Source organism: Caloenas nicobarica, chromosome 25 (assembly GCF_036013445.1).
Source record: "Caloenas nicobarica isolate bCalNic1 chromosome 25, bCalNic1.hap1, whole genome shotgun sequence".
In the NCBI taxonomy this organism is placed as follows: domain Eukaryota; kingdom Metazoa; phylum Chordata; class Aves; order Columbiformes; family Columbidae; genus Caloenas; species Caloenas nicobarica.
The window spans coordinates 1,209,464-1,227,757 of record NC_088269.1 but is presented as its reverse complement, the minus strand read 5'-3'; the positions used below and the strand labels follow the sequence as shown (position 1 = coordinate 1,227,757).

At 47.6% G+C, this 18,294-nt stretch overlaps 1 pseudogene; it reads right to left on the bottom strand.

The window, feature by feature from the left end:
• Positions 1 to 412: 412 nt before the first annotated feature.
• LOC135998439 (gastrokine-1-like) lies at positions 413 to 16,528 on the bottom strand (annotated as a pseudogene).
• Between the last annotated feature and the right edge of the window lie 1,766 nt (positions 16,529 to 18,294).

Sequence of the window (18,294 nt, the reverse complement as noted above, 5' to 3'; positions counted from 1 at the left end):
TTGCAATGTCCTGCTTTTCTTCGACCTCTCGTGCACGTGAAACAAGATTTTGAATGTGAGGCATCTTTCCCTGGACCACACACTGACACTCGCTCTCCTCTATGGCTGCACCCTGTGTCAAGATCAGGCTTTTGAAAGAGCATTTGAAGGGCTCAAAAGGGTAGATACAATCAAACTATGTTTCTGGATGTGTTCGTAGATAATGAAGGGTACAGTAATGAGAAAGTAGCCAGATTCAATCCATGCTAAGGCACTTCGTTGAAAGCTGTGGTCAACAATTGACCTGTTTCTGCATTAGAATCATCAGGAAGGGAACTCTTGGCAGAGGAGATGCCAGGGAAGAACAGTATGAGGGTTGGCTTCGTGCAGGTGCGATCGGGCATCCGCACGTGGTTCCAGAAAGGTGAGAGTTTCAGACCTTGGTGTTGGCACGGCAGTAGTTCAGCTGCACAAGATTCAGGGCATTAAGTCTAGTGCAGGCTCCTTCGTTGTAGATGGATTGGAGTTCTTTACAAACAAGAAAGGCAGTGTGAAAAGGAGATCGACTGGTGGAGTAACTCCCTGGTGTGCCAGGCAGAAAGGCCCCAAGGGGGAACCCCCCAAAAGGTGATGGACCCCCTGCCCTGTCGGGCAGAGGGGGAAGCCCCGAGACAGTCCCTGCCCTGTCGCTCTCGGGCAGAGGTAGGGGACCCAAAAGCTGAGGAGGGTTGGAAGCAAGTTCCAGTTAGGCGTCACGGGCAACCCCCCTCCCTACCTGCTTTGCTTCCCCAGGTGTCCCTCCGTAATAAGTTTGAGGGCCTGGATATTGAAGAAGATGTAGGTGGGGATGTGGTGCAAGGGCCTCCTACAAGGTCAAATAGGAAGAGGCGATTGACTCCACACCTCACGACTGCATCCGATAAAAAAGAAAGAAGTGTAATTGTATTAGGCAATTCCCTTCTGAGAAGGACAGAGGGCCCGATATGCAGAGTTGACCCTCATCATCAGGAAGTTTGTAGCCTACCTGGTGCCCGGATCAGGGACATCACCAGGGCACTTCCCAACCTGGTGCACCCAACGGACTGCTACCCACTACTGATCTTCGAGACAGATGGGGAGGAAGCTGCATCCCGTAGTCTGAGGGAAATGAAGAAAGATTTCAAGGCCTTGGGACGAACGGTGCAAGAGTGTGGGGCTCAAGTTATCTTCTCTTCCCTCTTTCCATTTTCAGGTGATGATGTGGGATGGAATAGAAAAATTAAGTCCGTAAATGATTGGCTTCGAGACTGGTGCTAGAGGCAGGGCTTTGGATTCTTTGATAACGGTTGGTTTTATAAGACACCAGTCCGGATGGTGATACGTGGGAAAGGTTTATCCCACAGGGGTAAAAGGATGCTGGGACAGAAATTAGCAGGGCTCATTTGGAGGGCTTTAAACTAGATTTGAAGGGGGATGTGTTTGTAGCTGGGAGTACATCAGTGGGGCAGCATGCTGGAACCAGTAAAGACCAGGAGGCCCCCCACACCCCTAGGGTGAAATCAGAGTGCTTGGCTCGCTCCCTGAAGTGCCTGTACACCAATGCGCGCAGCATGGGGAATAAGCAGGAGGAGTTAAAAACCTGCGTTCAGTCAGGAGATTCCGATCTGGTGGCAATTACAGAGACATGGTGGGCCAGCTCACATGACTGGAATGTGGTCAATGATGGCGATGTCCTTTTCAGGAAAGACAGGCCAGCCAAGCGTGGTGGTGGAGTTGCTCTTTATGTGAGAGCACAACTACAATGTATAGAGTACTGTCCAGGTGCGGTTGAGGAGCGAGTTGAGAGCCTGTGGGTGAGAATTAAGGGGCAGGCTGGCAGGGCTGATACTGATGTGGGTGTCTGTTACAGGCCAGCAGATCAGGGTGAGGAAGTTGATGAGGCCTTCTACGGGCAGCTGAGAGCGGCCTCACAGTCACAGGCTCTGGCTGTTATGGGGGATTTTAACTCCCCTGATGTTTGCTGGAAGGACTACTCAGCCAGCCAGCCACCGTCTAGGAAGTTCCTCCAGTGCATTGATGATAACTTTCTGATGCAAATGGTGGAGGAACAGACTAGGAGAGGTGCGCTGCTGGATCTCGTCCTCACTTACAAGGAGGGTCTGGTTAAAGCAGTAAAGGTGGAGGGCTGCCTTGGTTGCAGCAACCATGAAATGGTGGAGTTGAGGATCTCGTGTGGCCGGAGCAGAACAGCAAGCAGAATTGCAACCCTGGACTTCAACAGGGCCAACTTTGGCCTTTTCAAACAATTGCTGGGGGAAATCCCGTGGGCCAGGCTGCTTGAAGGTAAAGGGGCCCAAGACAGTTGGTTAACATTCAGGGACTGCTTCTACGAAGCTCAAGATCAGAGCATCCCGACACGTAGGAAGTCAGGGAAGGGAGCCAGGAGACCTGCGTGGTTAAACAGGGAACTGCTGGGTAAGCTCAAGTGGAAGAGGAGAGTTTACAAATCATGGAAGGAGGGGCTGGCCACTTGGGAAGAATATAACGCGGTTGTTAAAGGATGTAGGGGGCAACTAGGAAAGCTAAGGCCTCCTTAGAGTTAAACCTGGCGAGAGGGGTCAAGGACAACAGAAAGAGCTTCTTCAAATCCATGGCAGATAAAACTAACAGCAGAGGCGATGTAGGCCCACTGATGAGTGGAGTGGGTGCCCTGGTGACAGAAGACACAGAGAAGGCAGAGTTACTGAATGCCTTCTTTGTCTCTGTCTACTCTGCCGGAGGCTGTCCTGAGGAGCCCCGTACCCCTGAGGCTCCAGAGGAAGGCAGGGCAATGGAGGAGTTTGCCTTGGTTGATGAGGACTGAGTTAGGGAGCAATTAAGCAATCTGGGCGTCTGTAAGTCCATGGATCCAGATGGGATGCACCCGCGGGTGCTGAGGGAGCTGGCTGAAGTCATTGCTGGACCACTCTCCATCATCTGTGCCAAGTCTTGGGAAACGGGAGAGGTGCCCTCTGAGGACCGGAGGAAAGCAAATGTCACTCCGGTCTTCAAAGAGGGCAAGAAGGAGGACCCGGGCAACTATAGACCGGTCAGCCTCACCTCCATCCCTGGGAAAGTGACGGAACACCTCATCCTTGGTGCCATCTTAAGACATATCAAGAATAAGAGGGTCATCAGGGGCAGTCAACATGGCTTCACCAAGGGCAAGTCGTGCTTGACCGACCTCACAGCCTTTTATGAAGACATAACAAGGCGGATTGATGATGGCAGAGTGGTGGATGTGGTCTACCTTGACTTCAGCAAAGCATTTGACACCGTCTCCCACAGCATCCTCACGGCTAAACTGAGGGAGTGAGGGCTGGACGATCGGATAGTGAGGTGGACCGCAAACTGGGTGAAGGAAAGAAGCCAGAGAGTCGTGGTCAATGGGTCGGAGTCTGGTTGGAGGCCTTTGTCTAGTGGAGTCCCTCAAGGGTCATTTCTGGGACCAGGATTATTCAATATATTCATCAACGACTTGGACGAGGGAATTGAAGGTACTATCAGCAAGTTTGCTGATGGCACCAAGCTGGGAGGAGTGGTTGACATGCCAAAAGGCTGTGCTGCCATCCAGCGAGATCTGGACAAGCTGGAGAGTTGGGCAGGGAAAAATTTAATGAAGTATAACAAGGGAAAATGTAGAGTCTTGCATCTGGGCAGGAACAACCCCAGGTTCCAGTATAGGTTGGGGAATGACCTATTAGAGAGCAGTGTAGGGGAAAGGGACCTGGGGGTCCTGGTGGACAGCAGGATGACCATGAGCCAGCACTGTGCCCTTGTGGCCAGGAAGGCCAGTGGCATCCTGGGGTGGATTAGAAGGGGGATGGTTAGCAGGTCGAGGGAGGTTCTCCTTCCCCTCTACTCTGCCCTGGTGAGACCTCATCTGGAATATTGTGTCCAGTTCTGGGCCCCGCAGTTCCAGAAGGACAGGGAACTGCTGGAGAGAGTCCAGCGCAGGGCCACGAAGATGCTGAAGGGAGTGGAGCATCTCCCTTATGAGGAAAGGCTGAGGGAGCTGGGGCTCTTTAGCTTGGAGAAGAGAAGACTGAGGGGTGACCTCGTTAATGTTTATAAATACATAAAGGGTGGGTGTCACAAGGATGGAGCCAGGCTCTTCTCGGTGACAACCAACAGTAAGACAAGGGGTAATGGGTTCGAGCTGGAACACAAGAGGTTCCACTTAAATTTGAGAAGAAACTTCTTCTCGGTAAGGGTGATGGAAAAGTGGAACAGGCTGCCCGGGGAGGTTGTGGAGTCTCCTTCTCTGCAGACATTCAAAACCTGCCTGGACGTCTTCCTGTGTAACCTCATCTAGGTGTTCCTGCTCTGGCAGGGGGATTGGACTAGATGATCTTTGGAGGTCCCTTCCAATCCCTAACATTCTGTGATTCTGTGATTCTGTGAAGAAAAGCAAGCACCAGGACATAAGGTGTTAAATGATCTGTGTGCTCTTTGGCAGCCCTTAATACCAGGCACATCGTACTCGTGTTTTAATCAAATTGAGCCATCTCAAGTACCAAAGCAGTGAGAAAAGCAAAGCAAGCAGCGAGGGGGTGGAAATGGTGCTGTGTCCAAATGCAACAGCCTGCACCTGATCTGTAGAGCATCTTGTCATACAGGGTTTGCAGACAATCAGCCTGCAGTAAGGCTCCGATTTATATCAGTTAGTTACAGAGAGAATTCATTTGCTTGTACTCACCGGCAACTGGAGAAGCCACTACGGATGTGGACTCTGCACACGTCGAAGATGTCAGGTCCGTAAATCCTGAGGTCAGGGACAACTGTCTGGCTGAGGACGAATGTGATCACCTGTGTCGGTCATCCTTGACCCTTCAGACCCTGAACATCAAAGAACAGAATGCAGCACGATCAGTGCCTTGGTCCATTGAATGCTGTGCATGTTCCTGTGTCTGGATGATGACTCGGTGTTTGGTGTTTTTGGTGTATTTGGTGTTTTGGGTGTATTTAGTGCGGGCTTTTCATCCCCTGGGTGACTCTGGGGCCCTTGACAAGCGCTGAATTCAGCTCCTGTGGCAGATGTTTCTGAGGGAGTCCAGGTGCAGGGAGGCTAAAGAGAGCAACCTGCAAACCTAAACCTTTAAAATTAGGGTGGGGTTTTATCCAAGGGTTATCTACAATGACACAAACCCATTAAAACCCTCCACTGCAAGCACCCTTTTTGATCTCACCCAGAAGCCCTGAACCACTGAGGGAAGTACATCAAAGCTGGGCATCAGGTTTCTGTTCATTGTGGAAACGAGGCAAATTCTGTCAGACATCAGTTCAGCTGCAATAAAGCCCTGGAAAATAAAGTTATTGAGAACTAGGAATTCAGTTTTTCAATACTTAAGATTGGAATTAAAAATTGCATTCAAATAGTAATAAATGCAGAGGTTTTTTTCCTCAAACTTGGACTCAAAATGTTAAGACTAAAGAAACAAGTCCTGTATTTTGGTCAGCTTTAGCAGAGCTAGTCTCGCTGTACATTTTCTGAACACGCTTGCTCCTTGCCGCTCACCGTGTTGAAGTTCCAAATGGTTTTCCATGTCCCAGATTCGCTCCTTTGCTCAATAATGGCCACGCGCACTTCCCTGTTGATGCTCAGGATTTGGATGCTGCCATTAACCCTGATTTCCCTGGTGACTTGCTGGTTCTGAAACTAGAACACAAAATTAAACAAGACTTTTAGTCTTTCAAGTTAGTCAGTTCTCTCCCCAAAGCTTTAGAAAATCACTGTTTTAACAGAAGAAATGTGGGTTCACCATAAGCACCTAGAGTGACCAGAGTATTGTCAAAATGACATATGGTCATCTGGAGGTTTTAGAGGTTTATGCATGAAAGAAGTTTCAGATTTCTCTGTGCCCAAGGGATGGGACAGAAACAGCAGCAAGGTGTGTGTGAGCTGGTCCCTGTACTCACGAATTCAGCGAGGGCTGGAGTCAGCAAGAGTCCGAGCAGGACGGTGGTCACAATCTGAAAGGAAAAGCAAAACCAAGAGTGTAACTGCAGCTCTGGCTGACAAAGCTGGTCAGGAGAATCCGAGGGCCTTTTTCCTGATCTGGGGTTCCAGTGTGCCTCTTGGATCCTTTTTTTCTTTCCTTCTGGAATTGCAATAGTCCCCTAACGTGAACCATCCTTGTTTTACCTGAGAATAACGTAAACCAGACACGTAGGTTGCTTTTTTAAGAGCTGAAGATGCTTCTGACCTGTATAGTCACATACAGATATCTCACAAGAACGAGTAGGAATTTTAACTTATTCTGCTTTGGCATTACAAGAAAGTGGTTGATCCGTTGATTGATCCAAAATTGGTTGATCCAAATTCTCAGGTCTCTTGCTCCATACATTGCAATTACTGACAGAAGGAAATCGCAGCTCATAGAAAGAAATGGCAGCACACAGTTCAGCAGCACGTGATTCAGCAGTAGCTTCCTCTCTTCTGTAAAGCTTTAATGGTTACTGTACGACACGTGGTTAATTTAAGCTTTTACTGGAATAAAAAAGCTGGGAGATGCGCTAAGCATCACAATGTGTGATGTGATGGTAAAAATGGGAACTGATGGATGTAGGAAACAATTATTTTGCAAATATAATAGGCCCAGGCAGGATCTCTCAGCAAAGCATATTTTAATAACGATTTTGCAAGACTGGGTGTTCTACCAAAGGTAGGCACACCTAATAGGGCAAAAAGCCCCTGCTTATATCCCCCCAAGTCCCGGCCGCAATTTCCCTCCCCTGTTCCCCATTGGTTGGGTACTTCAGGGTTTACAGGCTACCCCGACGCATACAATACCCTTCCCCTTATCAATATGGATCCCTGGTACTTTGGCTACGCTTCCCCCTAAAATAACTTGTAAATACAGGTATCGATATATATTCCGGGAAGAGACTGTATTTTACATTAAGAATTCACAGTCCCATGTCTCTCAGCCCTTCCCCCTAAATTAACTTGTAAATACAGGTATCAGTATGTATACAGGTGTCAGTATATATTCTGGGAAGAGACTGTATTTTACATTAAAAATTCATAGTCTGATGTCTCTCGGTCCTTCCCCCCTGCTGGGGTCAGGTGCCAGGTCCTCAGTTATGTAAAAACAACAGTTCTTCATTAAATGTTCCTTACAATTTTCCTCCTCTTCTTCTTTTTAGTCTTGTTGTTTTTGCATTATCTTATGATACAGTTTAGTAGGTAGCTTCAAGCTGGGACAACATAATTTCACATTTTTCTTCAGGAGTTATGCATTCAGCATTGCATCTTTCTTCTTGTTCTTTTTGCAGCATCATTTTATTGCAGTTAACACCCCCGCCACTACAATTAAAGAAGTAAAGATAGCATTTCTTTCCATTTTCCAAACCAAGATTCTAACCATCCCATGAGTGAACTATCTATTCCTGAATTCTCAGCCAATTCTTCTGCTAAAGTCGTGAGTCCTTGCAATGCTCTGGTTACACATATGTAGGACCATGTTATTTTCCCATGCCATTCTACTAGTAGCATCCAATTGTTCGGCGATTCCTTTAACTGCTTGTCTAGTATAACTTACCAAAACAAAAAGGACCCTAAACCCGCAGCTACTTGATTTCTTTGCTTTGTGTTCATTGGGGACCCCTCTGGAGACCCCAATCGAATCGAGATAAACTCTGTCATCAAAGGAAAATCCTAAACTCCTTTTTCTGTTGCCCTGATGAATCACCATGTTCAAATGCCGGGGTAAACGGAATTGCCAATTGAACAATGTCACAGGTACCTTCCCAGTGGGGGGTAAAATGGAATGAAGTGTCATCTTCCCACAGTACCACCAACGATCCACTCAAGAAGCATTTGAGGATGCATAAGGACCAACTTCCCGTGTCTCTACACACCTACTCATGTTCCTAGGAACCTGGTATCATTCCTGCTGCGTCGTGAGAGACAGGCAGTATGATTTCCAATGATTCCTGAAAATGCCGGTGGAATTTTGATATTTTTCCCTGCAAGGCTGGAAACAGTAGGGAGAGAGCATGACACGACTTATTTCCCCATGCCGTAGAGTCTTGGTATAAAGCTAAGATGCACTCCATGCCCTGTCAATCTTCACTCCATCCCAGAGGGAAGGGTACCACTTGGGCCACAGGCCTTCCTGGTGCACAGGCATAGCAATTGCTCTTGTTTGAGCTTTGCACCATATGTTTGATCCATTCTACCCAGGCATTTGTATCTCCATATCCTGTTTCTACTTCAAAGGTTTCTCTTAAATCCGATATTTAACACTTATATTTTGAACCTTCCCAGGGCATTTTTTTTCTACTAATGTTTGTTCATGATCCATAAACCCCACTTACTGAATCATCTACTCCCTGTATTGTAATTAGCAAAGGGCTGCACTGCAGGGACTCACATCCCCGGAGAGATTGCCCTTTAGATAGGGTAATTTTTCTTTTCAACTCTGTAACTGTTTATTGCTCACTGTCCATCCCCTAAACTCTGTGGTCCAGATAACACTGTACCAGGATGGGAAATGAGAGACAGCAACAAAAACTATGCACTTATTTAAATCATCCTTAGCCTCAGTCCCCTTGGACATGTATGTTTGTTTTCATAACTCAATTCTCTTTAGCTCTGTACATCCCCACAGTTAAGGATCTGGCAAGCATCTACTTAAATTGTTAGGGAACCTTCAGTTTCAGTGATGTTAATGTTAAGTAACCCATTTGTAAATTCTACATGATACAGGATTAATATTCCCCAAAAGTTCCATTTCATTTTCATCTCTGTATCTTTAGTTGAAGAGGGTCATCAGTTGTCAGTACTTGCCACTCGTCATTGTCCTTTGGAGGTTCGATTGGCCCTCTAATCCACGTGTAATAAGTCCACCCTTTCTCAGCTGGTCGTACCACTGTCTCAGTGATCAGCAGAACTTGAAATGTTCCTTCCCAATCTGATTGAATCTTAGTTTCTTTCCAGGATTTGACCAGGACCCAGTTTCCAGGCTGAAACTTGTGAGCTGTAAACTCTAAAGGCAAAGTTTGTGCTAGAAGCCCTTGGTGCCTGAGAGAAGATAGAAAACAAGACAACCTGAGTATACAGTTTTTTGAGAAACATATCCTTAGTTCCAAACTGTGGGGGTCCATCCGTTATTTTATTTGTTCTAGAATCAGTTCTGCTACCACTGCTGCTGCGGCAGTGCTCAGAGGGAAAGCTTCTCCCTACCCGCTAAGATGATCAAACACTAGTAAGTTTTTAATTCAGCCAACTGCAGGTAATTCTGTGAAATCAACTTGAATATTTTGGAAGGGTCATAAGCTTGGACTCCACCTTCCTGCAGGCTGCTTTCTAAGTGCCTTTTTATTTACTTTTTTACAAACCACACATCATTCACAAATTTGCTTGGCTATAGTATAAATTCCAGTACACCCATATTTTTGTAACACTATGTCACACATTACTTGTGTTCCCCATTAACTCTCCTGATAAAATTGCTAATACCTCCCTCATGGTTTGCTTATTTAACATTTCTCTACCATCTGGGACTACTCATTTCCCACTCTGTTCCCTGGCTCCTAATTCTTGGAGGACATCTTTTTCTTTTTCATTGAAAACTGGAATTTCTTGCAGGGCCAGGACCTCAGGCATGAGATAACTTATAGCTATTTTTTCAGGTTTTAAGGCTGCTTCTCAGGCCATTTCATCTGCTAACCAATTTCTCCTGACACAAAAGGAGTTTCCCCTCTGATGTCCATTAACATGTACCACAGCCACTTCTGTTAGCGACATCAGATTACGTAACGCTTGTCCAACTAGTTCTTCATGAACCAATTCTTTCCCTTTGCTATTAATTAGACCCCATTCTTCCCAGATTTTCCCAAAGATGTGCACTACTCCAAATGCATATCTAGAATCAGTATAAATGGTACCTTCTTTTCCTTTTAACATTCACAGTGCCTGATTGAGAGCATATAGCTTACATGTCTAAGCTGACCAGTTATTAGGCAACCTTCCCATTTGCCTTATTTCACCACTCACACCTTCAATGATGGCACACCCGTTGTGTCTTTTCCCCTGAATTACCCTTAAAGACCCACCTATGAAGAGGTGCAGCCCATTGTCACCTCTCCATAGGAAAGCAGCAGGGTTTAATTTCCTGCTTTCTTCCACCAGAAGAGGGGTTGCTGCTGCAGCTTGCACACACTCTGGCCAACCTCGAGACGCTGGGTCTAAGAGCTTAGATAAGTGTGTCACTGGTTGTTGCTTCCCCCCTACCAGCCCACTTGCTGGTGGAGCAGTGTGAGAGGCAGAATAGGCCTCCACTCTGTGCAAGCATTGCTCAACAATAACAAAAACATCTCTGTATTATCAACACTGTTTTTAGCATAAATCCAAAACATCGTCCCATACTAGCTACCATAAAGAAAATTAACTCCATCCCAGCCAAAACCAACACAAACTTTAAGGGAATATAATATCTTTCAAATTTTCCCCTTGTCACCCCTCCCCCAGGCAATAACTGTGTGTTCACACCCAGAGCCTGTAAAAGATTTCTCTCAAACAGGCTGGAGAATCTTCCACTAATATACACCTTCCCCATACACTTTCAATTCTTATTATCACAAACAGGAATTTATTCATAATTGTGTCTCCTCCCCCGCCAGTACCGCGTTTATTACAACTCTGTCTTCAGTTTTAGATCTTTTTAAGGTAGAATTTAGAAGGGATGGATTAGCTTCCGTTTCTAGCAAAAACTCGACATCACGACCTCCTACTTTACCAATTATATGCCCTTTTGCGATTTAAACAAGTTTCCCCACATAAAAAAAGAACCACCACCACCACCACCACCACAAACATTTTCAGCCCCTCTGATTTTCCAAATCGTATTGAGTTTTCTTCTTTTAGTCATTTCTAACAGTTGCCGCCCTAGGGGTAAATATCCCAGATTTCCACAATAATACCATTCCATTTTCTCTCATTCTCTCACTTTTATCACCGACTTGGGTCTAAATCCTCCGTGGTTTTTTGTTTGTTTGGTTGGGTTTTTGTTTGTTTGTTTTCCAGTCTTTATCTTTCACTTGCAAATTCCTAGCTAACCGTGGCTTTTTGTTTGGTTGGTTGGTTTTTTGTTTGTTTGTTTTCCAATCTTTATCTTTCACTTGCAAATTCCTAGCTAAAGCTGCTGCTAACAAATCAATCTCCTTCAACTTTTTGCTTCTCTTCCCGACCATCATACACAAACATGACCACACTCAGAATTTTTGCAAATTCTTCCTGCCAACCTGACACATGCTCTTTGAAATACTTCCATAGATCCACAAATACCCTTGCTACAAAACCTATCAAAATCTTCCCCAGTCAGTGCTGGCTTCTGTCTACCTTCCTGCACTTCAGTTCAATTTACTCTTATCTCCTCAAAAGCTCAAAAGCTTTTATCAGATTTTTAACCACTGTTTGGCAGTTATCTCCATTTGTTTGATGATTATAATCTCAATTAGAATCACCTTGGGGCCAGGCAGTCCAGTTTCCTCCTGTCTGTAGGGTTAATCCCACATTCTTTTAAATGGTCTTTCTGGATAGACCAACGCTCTCAATAACAGGTTAACATTGGCTCAGGATGGATTATATCCCCCCAAAAATATTAGAAAATAATGATGCACATCGATCCCCGTCTTCCCTTAACTTTAGAGTTTGATTTCCTCACATAATCAAATCCCCAGGGTCCCAGGGGTGATGGGTGCATCCATGTAACACTGGAGGGCATTCACACGCACATTCCCCCGCCTCACACTTCTTCCCCTACACACACACATACACACACACATCTGTTGCTGGCTGCACTGCAAAATAACTTTAGCAATCCCAGGGCAAAGCCCAGCAAAAGCAGTAAGGACAACAAAGACAGTTGGGGAGGGAATCAAGAGGTGATACAGAGAGCAGAGCGTAGAGTGTTGCAGAGACCAGCTCTGCAAGCACCTTAGTTAAATTACTCCCAACTGTAGCTAAAATTCTTTCTCTACGTTATACTAGTTTTCGACCATCCTCTTTATGGTGATCATAGGCCAAATCATCCTATACATACCAGTAATTCATTTGTCCAGGACATCTGTTTTCTAGGTGATTTTTAGTTACAATTTGCCAGCCTTCTCAGTATAAGGTCATTGCATGCTTTTCTTGACAAACTTACTGTACCATAAATATTTTCGCAATTTCGCAATACCTCGACCAAGGGCGTCCCCTTTCTATGCCGAGTTTTATTTCTCATCACTAAAAAATTCAGGGAGACTCTCCCGTTGAGTCACGAGGTTCAGAAAGGACCCCCTTGCTTTCTAAACTCCTTCAGAGAGGAGTTCAGGTGCGGCTGGGTCCAATCCTAGTCTCAGACTTGGTCAACGGTTTATGTCTAAAGGATATTTTCCCTTTCTCACCAGAGACTTGAATCCCTTTTTATGTGCACTTTACACTGATCAGGCCACACACTTTGCACTTAAAACCATGCTGCAGCAAGGGAGGGACTTGAACCCACCCTGGTATGGAAGAAGATTTAAACCCCCCGCAGTTTTTTTTTGTTGTTTGTTTGGGGTTTTTTTGTTTGTGGGGTTTTTTTTTACCAATTTAGATCTTGGCATAGCCAATCGTCATCGGATCCGTATTTTGGCCAGAATACCTTCTGCTCTGTTATGGGCTCTTTTGTCCAGACAAAATCACAATACTTTATCATTTTCTATTTATCCTTCTTAGGCCTAGAATTTTTCCTTTACATTTCGCATTCTGAGTCCCGAAGCTTCTCCTTCCGCCTCATCCCTCCTCTCAGAATGCCCCCGACCACCAAGGTAGTACTTAACAGTCTGTTTGCTTACCTTGGTCCGTGCACAGAGTTGCCTGGTCGCTTGTATTGTGCCTACCACTTTTTCCTTTCCCCTTTCCCCTATGGTTTGCAGAGATCCGCCTTTTTCAATACAGCCTCAGGATGTCTGTTGGTCTCTCCTGGAGTCCCTACCAATGATCCACAGGACCGTTGAAATCAACGGGGTGCGCCTTCCTGTCCTTCGGCGATAGGGACCCCTGAGATGACGACGTTTCTCCCGGACAAGCCCCCAAATATGTAGGAAACAATTATTTTGCAAATATAATAGGCCCAGGCAGGATCTCTCAGCAAAGCATATTTTAATAACGATTTTGCAAGACTGGGTGTTCTACCTAAAGGTAGGCACACCTAATAGGGCAAAAAGCCCCTGCTTATATCCCCCCAAGTCCCGGCCGCAATTTCCCTCCCCTGTTCCCCATTGGTTGGGTACTTCAGGGTTTACAGGCTACCCCGACGCATACAATACCCTTCCCCTTATCAATCTATTTAAGATATGCATTCCCGGTACTTTGGCTACACTTCCCCCTAAATTAACTTGTAAATACAGGTATCGATATATATTCCGGGAAAAGACTGTGTTTTACATTAAGAATTCACAGTCCCATGTCTCTCAGCCCTTCCCCCTAAATTAACTTGTAAATACAGGTATCAGTATGTATACAGGTGTCAGTATATATTCTGGGAAGAGACTGTATTTTACATTAAAAATTCATAGTCTGATGTCTCTCGGTCCTTCCCCCCTGCTGGGGTCAGGTGCCAGGTACTCAGTTATGCAAAAACAACAGCTCTTCATTAAATGTTCCTTACAATGGACATGAGGTCGAAGCCATTTAGTGAGAAGCCCCCAAGGTTCCCTCTCTCTGCAGCTCTCCCTCCTGGCCCAGCTCCGCAGGCTGGTCCCACCAGGAAAGCCGTGTCCCCCCAGCCCGGCGGAGGGTCCCCTGCCCAGCTCCCTGCCCGCTGGCACCGCGGGCATCCACCTCCCTGCGTGCCCTGACATGAAGTTCGGCACAGAACGGGTGAGTTCCCAGACAAGTGTGCTGCTGAACTGTGTTTATTGCTGTGCCGCGGTCCCAGCTGCCTTGGCCTCGGCCTGGCGGCGCCTGCGGAGAGAAGAGGCTGCTGAGGCCCCGCCGTGGCCGCGGTGCCGGGCGGGTGCGAGGCCGCGGGGCAGCGCTGGGCGCCCCGTGGGGTGCGGGCACCCGGCTGCACGGGGAAGCTGCGGTGGGAGCTGCAGGGACACCCTGGCCAAGGTGAACATCTGGGCTTTACGGAAGCACCCAACATGGTGATTTCTGCTGGCAGGGACACGTCACTATTGTGCTTCTCACTTTCCATGGCAATGTCATCCCTCTTTTTTCTTCCCGACCCTGCTCTGCCTACACCTGTTGCTGGGTCTGCTCTTTTCGAGGCAGAGTCACTTTAAACTAACACTTGGAACAGGAAGAGCAGGTTTCAGAGAAGAGCACCCAGGAACTGAGAGGCCAGTTAAACCATCCTTCAGCAGGAACATCAGTGGAGTTTGGCCAGTGAGTAACTGGGCACTTCAGAACACCCTGCCTCTAAATGCTTCATGGCTAATGGCCGCCATCCGATACAGGAGATTGGCAACACCCCTGCTCAACAACACACTTTTGTCTCCTCCTCCAGCACAGCCAGCATGCACAAAACAGCCCCAGCCCAAACAGGATGGAGCCCAAGCTCGCCACGGCGGTTTCTATGCAGTACTTCCTGCAGGTCGCAGGATCCGTAATATTTTTTCTTTTCTTGCCACCCTGACCTGGAGGAACAATTCCATACGTTAGTGTGTCCTGCACACTACGGGTGATCTCACACAAAGGCTGACATTGCCAGCAAATGTTCTTTCTCACTTTGTCAGGTTTTGTGAACCTGTGAACACCCTAGGGCTGCAACAGTTCCTTGGTTCCAGTCGAAGCTAAGGGAACTCCCGAAACCATTGCAATCAATGCACTCTGGAGCCTCTCTTTCTGCTCCAAGCTTTGCTTGCACTCTGGGACGGCCATAATCCAGTTTTCCCAATGTCCTGGGTTTGCTTCCCCTTCTCTCCCTCCCCGGGGGACCCACACCCCAGGAGGACACAGTCCGGCCCATGGGGAGACACCTGAACCTCGCTCCCCCCTTTGCCTTTGCTCCAGCATGGGCACTGGTTGCATGCCCCCGGCCTTCAGGACTTGTCTCCCACTTCTGGCCCCTGCAAGGCCGCTCCGTACCTGGAATCTTGTCAAGAAGGTCTTTGATCCCCGCCTGGCGGGCTTCCCCAGGGTTGGACAGCTCTGCCAAGAATCAGAGAAAGGTAAAGCCTCAGCAGAGGATGCAGCAGAACGGGGCAGGTTCCCCCTGTGCCGTGCTCCATCTCTCAGCTCATCCCTTTGGACCTCAGTGCACAGGAGGGATCCCCTCCCTTGTGCCTGGGGGGACTCACCACAAGAGTTTGGCTGCTGAAGAGCCTGTTTGGTTTATGACACTGGATGACCAGAGGACAGCAATTACCTGGCATGCCTCCTGACTTCATTGCCAACATGCCTTCATCGTAGATCGGCACTACCTGACCGCCTCCTTTCTGAAACGCCCCGGTCTCCACAGTCTCATGGCCCAGGTCTTTAGAAAGAAACGGAGTCAGTTTAATTAGAAGTAACCTCTTCAGGAACCAATGTCTTCAGGAGGCAATATTTCTCAAAATACTTTAAAAACACTCAGAAAAAAAGCCTGGGCATTTGAGAGTGTCAGTTTAGCTGGAGAAGGAGCCCTTCTGAGAAGCACTTCCCATCACGCCACCTCCATCACACAGTAAGGGTAACAGACACACAGGGTGGACTGAATCGCAAGCTCCTGCAACCGTATTCTGAGCCCTTTCACAAGTGGCAATGAAGAGCCCACAGTCCCCCAAAAGAAGAGGAAAACCACCAGCAAGTTCTCTAAGACACCACTAGAAACAGATGGTTAAACCACCCGAGACTGAATTCACACTTTGATGTCCTGCCTCAAGCTGGGTGTCCAGCCTTCAGCTGTTCCTGTCCCTGAGGTGTCACCGCGAGTCCTCAGACATCAAGGAGAACATTGGAGCTGGACCAGGTGGGGAAGCTGGGGCTGCTCTGCTGCTGGCCAGGCCAGGCCTGCAGCCCAGGAAAAGTCTGCTCTGACCGATCCCTTCCTGCCATGTAGGCTACAGCTTGTCCAGACATGTATCTAAACCTCCACTTCCCAAGTCTTCTGCTGTAGAGCGATATATACCCACCATGCTCTACTTTGTCCAGTTCCTTCAGGACTTGGGTCAGGACTGATGGATGCCAGGCAGATTCTAGTCTTTCTGCCTTAGGCTTTGCTCTTTGATGACCTTAACAGAAACCATAAAGTTAAATTCCTGGGAAATAAATTACTAAAAACGAGTGCTTAGCCTGTGAACTCAGCCAAGCCTGAGCACTCACCCTTGCCATGCCAGGTGAGCTGCGACACGGGACCCACCGGAGGAGCTGGAAAAGCCCTCCCTGTGCTCACACCTGCAACTGAACAGCCACGAGAAGTTTCCCTCACACACTGTGATACCGTCATCACGGAATAGCTTTGAGCTGGCAGCTCCCAAAGGAAGCGAAAAGCCGTGACGTACCCATGAGACTGCCCCGAGTGTCAGCCCTGGAAGCCAGCTGGTATCCTGGATATCCATTGCGTGCCGCCATGTCTGCAGACAGACACAACAGAGAAGCTCCCAGGAAATATTTCAATGGACGTCTTCAGAATATTAAACCCTAAATGCTCACTCGTTCAAGCGACAGACCTGAGGGATCGCCGCGATGCTTCTGGACAAGAGCCGGCTGAGGAGTCGTGAGTCCTTTGGCTACAGGCACATCTGGAATCAAGCACATTCCGTTAGATCTTCTTATCTGCTTCTTTCTCAGAGACCTGCGGTGACTGGAGGGGGTGTCAGTTAATGACGTGGGACCCAGACGTGGGTGGAGGTTTCCAAAGCTGCAGAGGGGCCGGGGTGACCTGCTTTCTGGCACCTGGCAGCTCTCCAAATACTGTTTGCAGGCCGTGTGCAACACCCGTCAAGGGCTGGATGGCCCAACACACGGATCCTCGGGGATTTCTTACTGGGAGATCTCTGGGCTGAGTGCTGGTCCCCGCCTGCCCGCCTACCGGCTCCCCGTTGTCCGCATGGCGCAGCCCCGACCCCCTGGGCTTGCAGGGCCACGAGGAGGAGGATAAAGAGGAGCGAGGGGTTTATGGGCCCCCACGCCTGCATCGTGGCACTGCCACTGGCTCTGCCACAAATGCTGCTGCTGTTCAAAGATTGCAAATTCACTTTTCAACTGGAATGCAACACATTATTAAAAAAAAGAGGGGGTTTAATATATTAACATCCCTTGTACGCAGTCCTGTAAGTGCAGTATTACGTTAAATCTGGTCTCAGTTTCACTGAGTCCGCAAGTCCGAAGGGGCATTTTCGATACAGACTGCGACACCAAACGTTGGTTATATTCTTAGCCCTTTAGAAGCAGCAGCGCTTGTATGGATTTGTGCAGAAAAATAAAATAGTCCGCATCTGCCTTCACTGGCTTTTGGCGCCGCTGGAGAGAGACACAAATCCCGCAGGAAAACGTGGGGCAAACTCCCTTGTCAGCCCGACGGGAGCGACGCGCCCGCTGCGCCCAGAGCAGCTTTGGCCGCGGAGCGGGAGGAGCCGCGGGCGGGGCGGCAAAAACGCCGGGAAGAGGCGGCGGGGGCGCGGGCGGGGCTGCCGCGCCGCCTTCCAGCTTTATGAACTTGCAGTTCCTCAGGGGTTTTTTCCCAGAGGGCGCTTCTTAGAGCTGCTTTTGCTGTCTCAAATGAAGATACGTCTTTTTGTGTTTAAAAAAAATAGTCTCTCACAAATCAGGTGGTCTCAGCATCCTTAATTTGTCTTAAGACATATGAGGGCATTCAAATACCTTTGTTAGATTATGCTTTGGCTTTTTAATTATACTGAAGCCACACTTTTGAACTTTTTTCTGTCAATACGGTTCTTTAAATGTTTCTAAGTGCAGATGCAGTTGAATCTTCGTATTCTGCCTGCTGTGGGATAAGAGACAAACAGCAACAGAACTGAGAAAAAAGTCCTGAGACTTTGTAAATTTAATTAAATGAGGGGAAGTGAAGGGCAGCCCAGATTACTGAAGTGATCATTGTAGGTCATGGGAATTGTATATAATGACAAAGCTCAGGCCTCCTCCTTGTTGAGCAGGATCTTTTCTTGCAAGGTGAACAACTCCAAGTTTCTGCGCTGTTAAGAATATCTATATATCGATGTCCAGACATAGACAGTTTGAGAGTCCCAGCAGGAGCAGCCCCGCAGTTATGGTGTTCCAGCTTTATTAGTTTACAGCAGCTGAAGTATTTTTTTTGCGAAAGACTCTTGCTAGACCTCTTGTTGGTGTCTTGAATGAGAATATCTATTTTTCTGTTT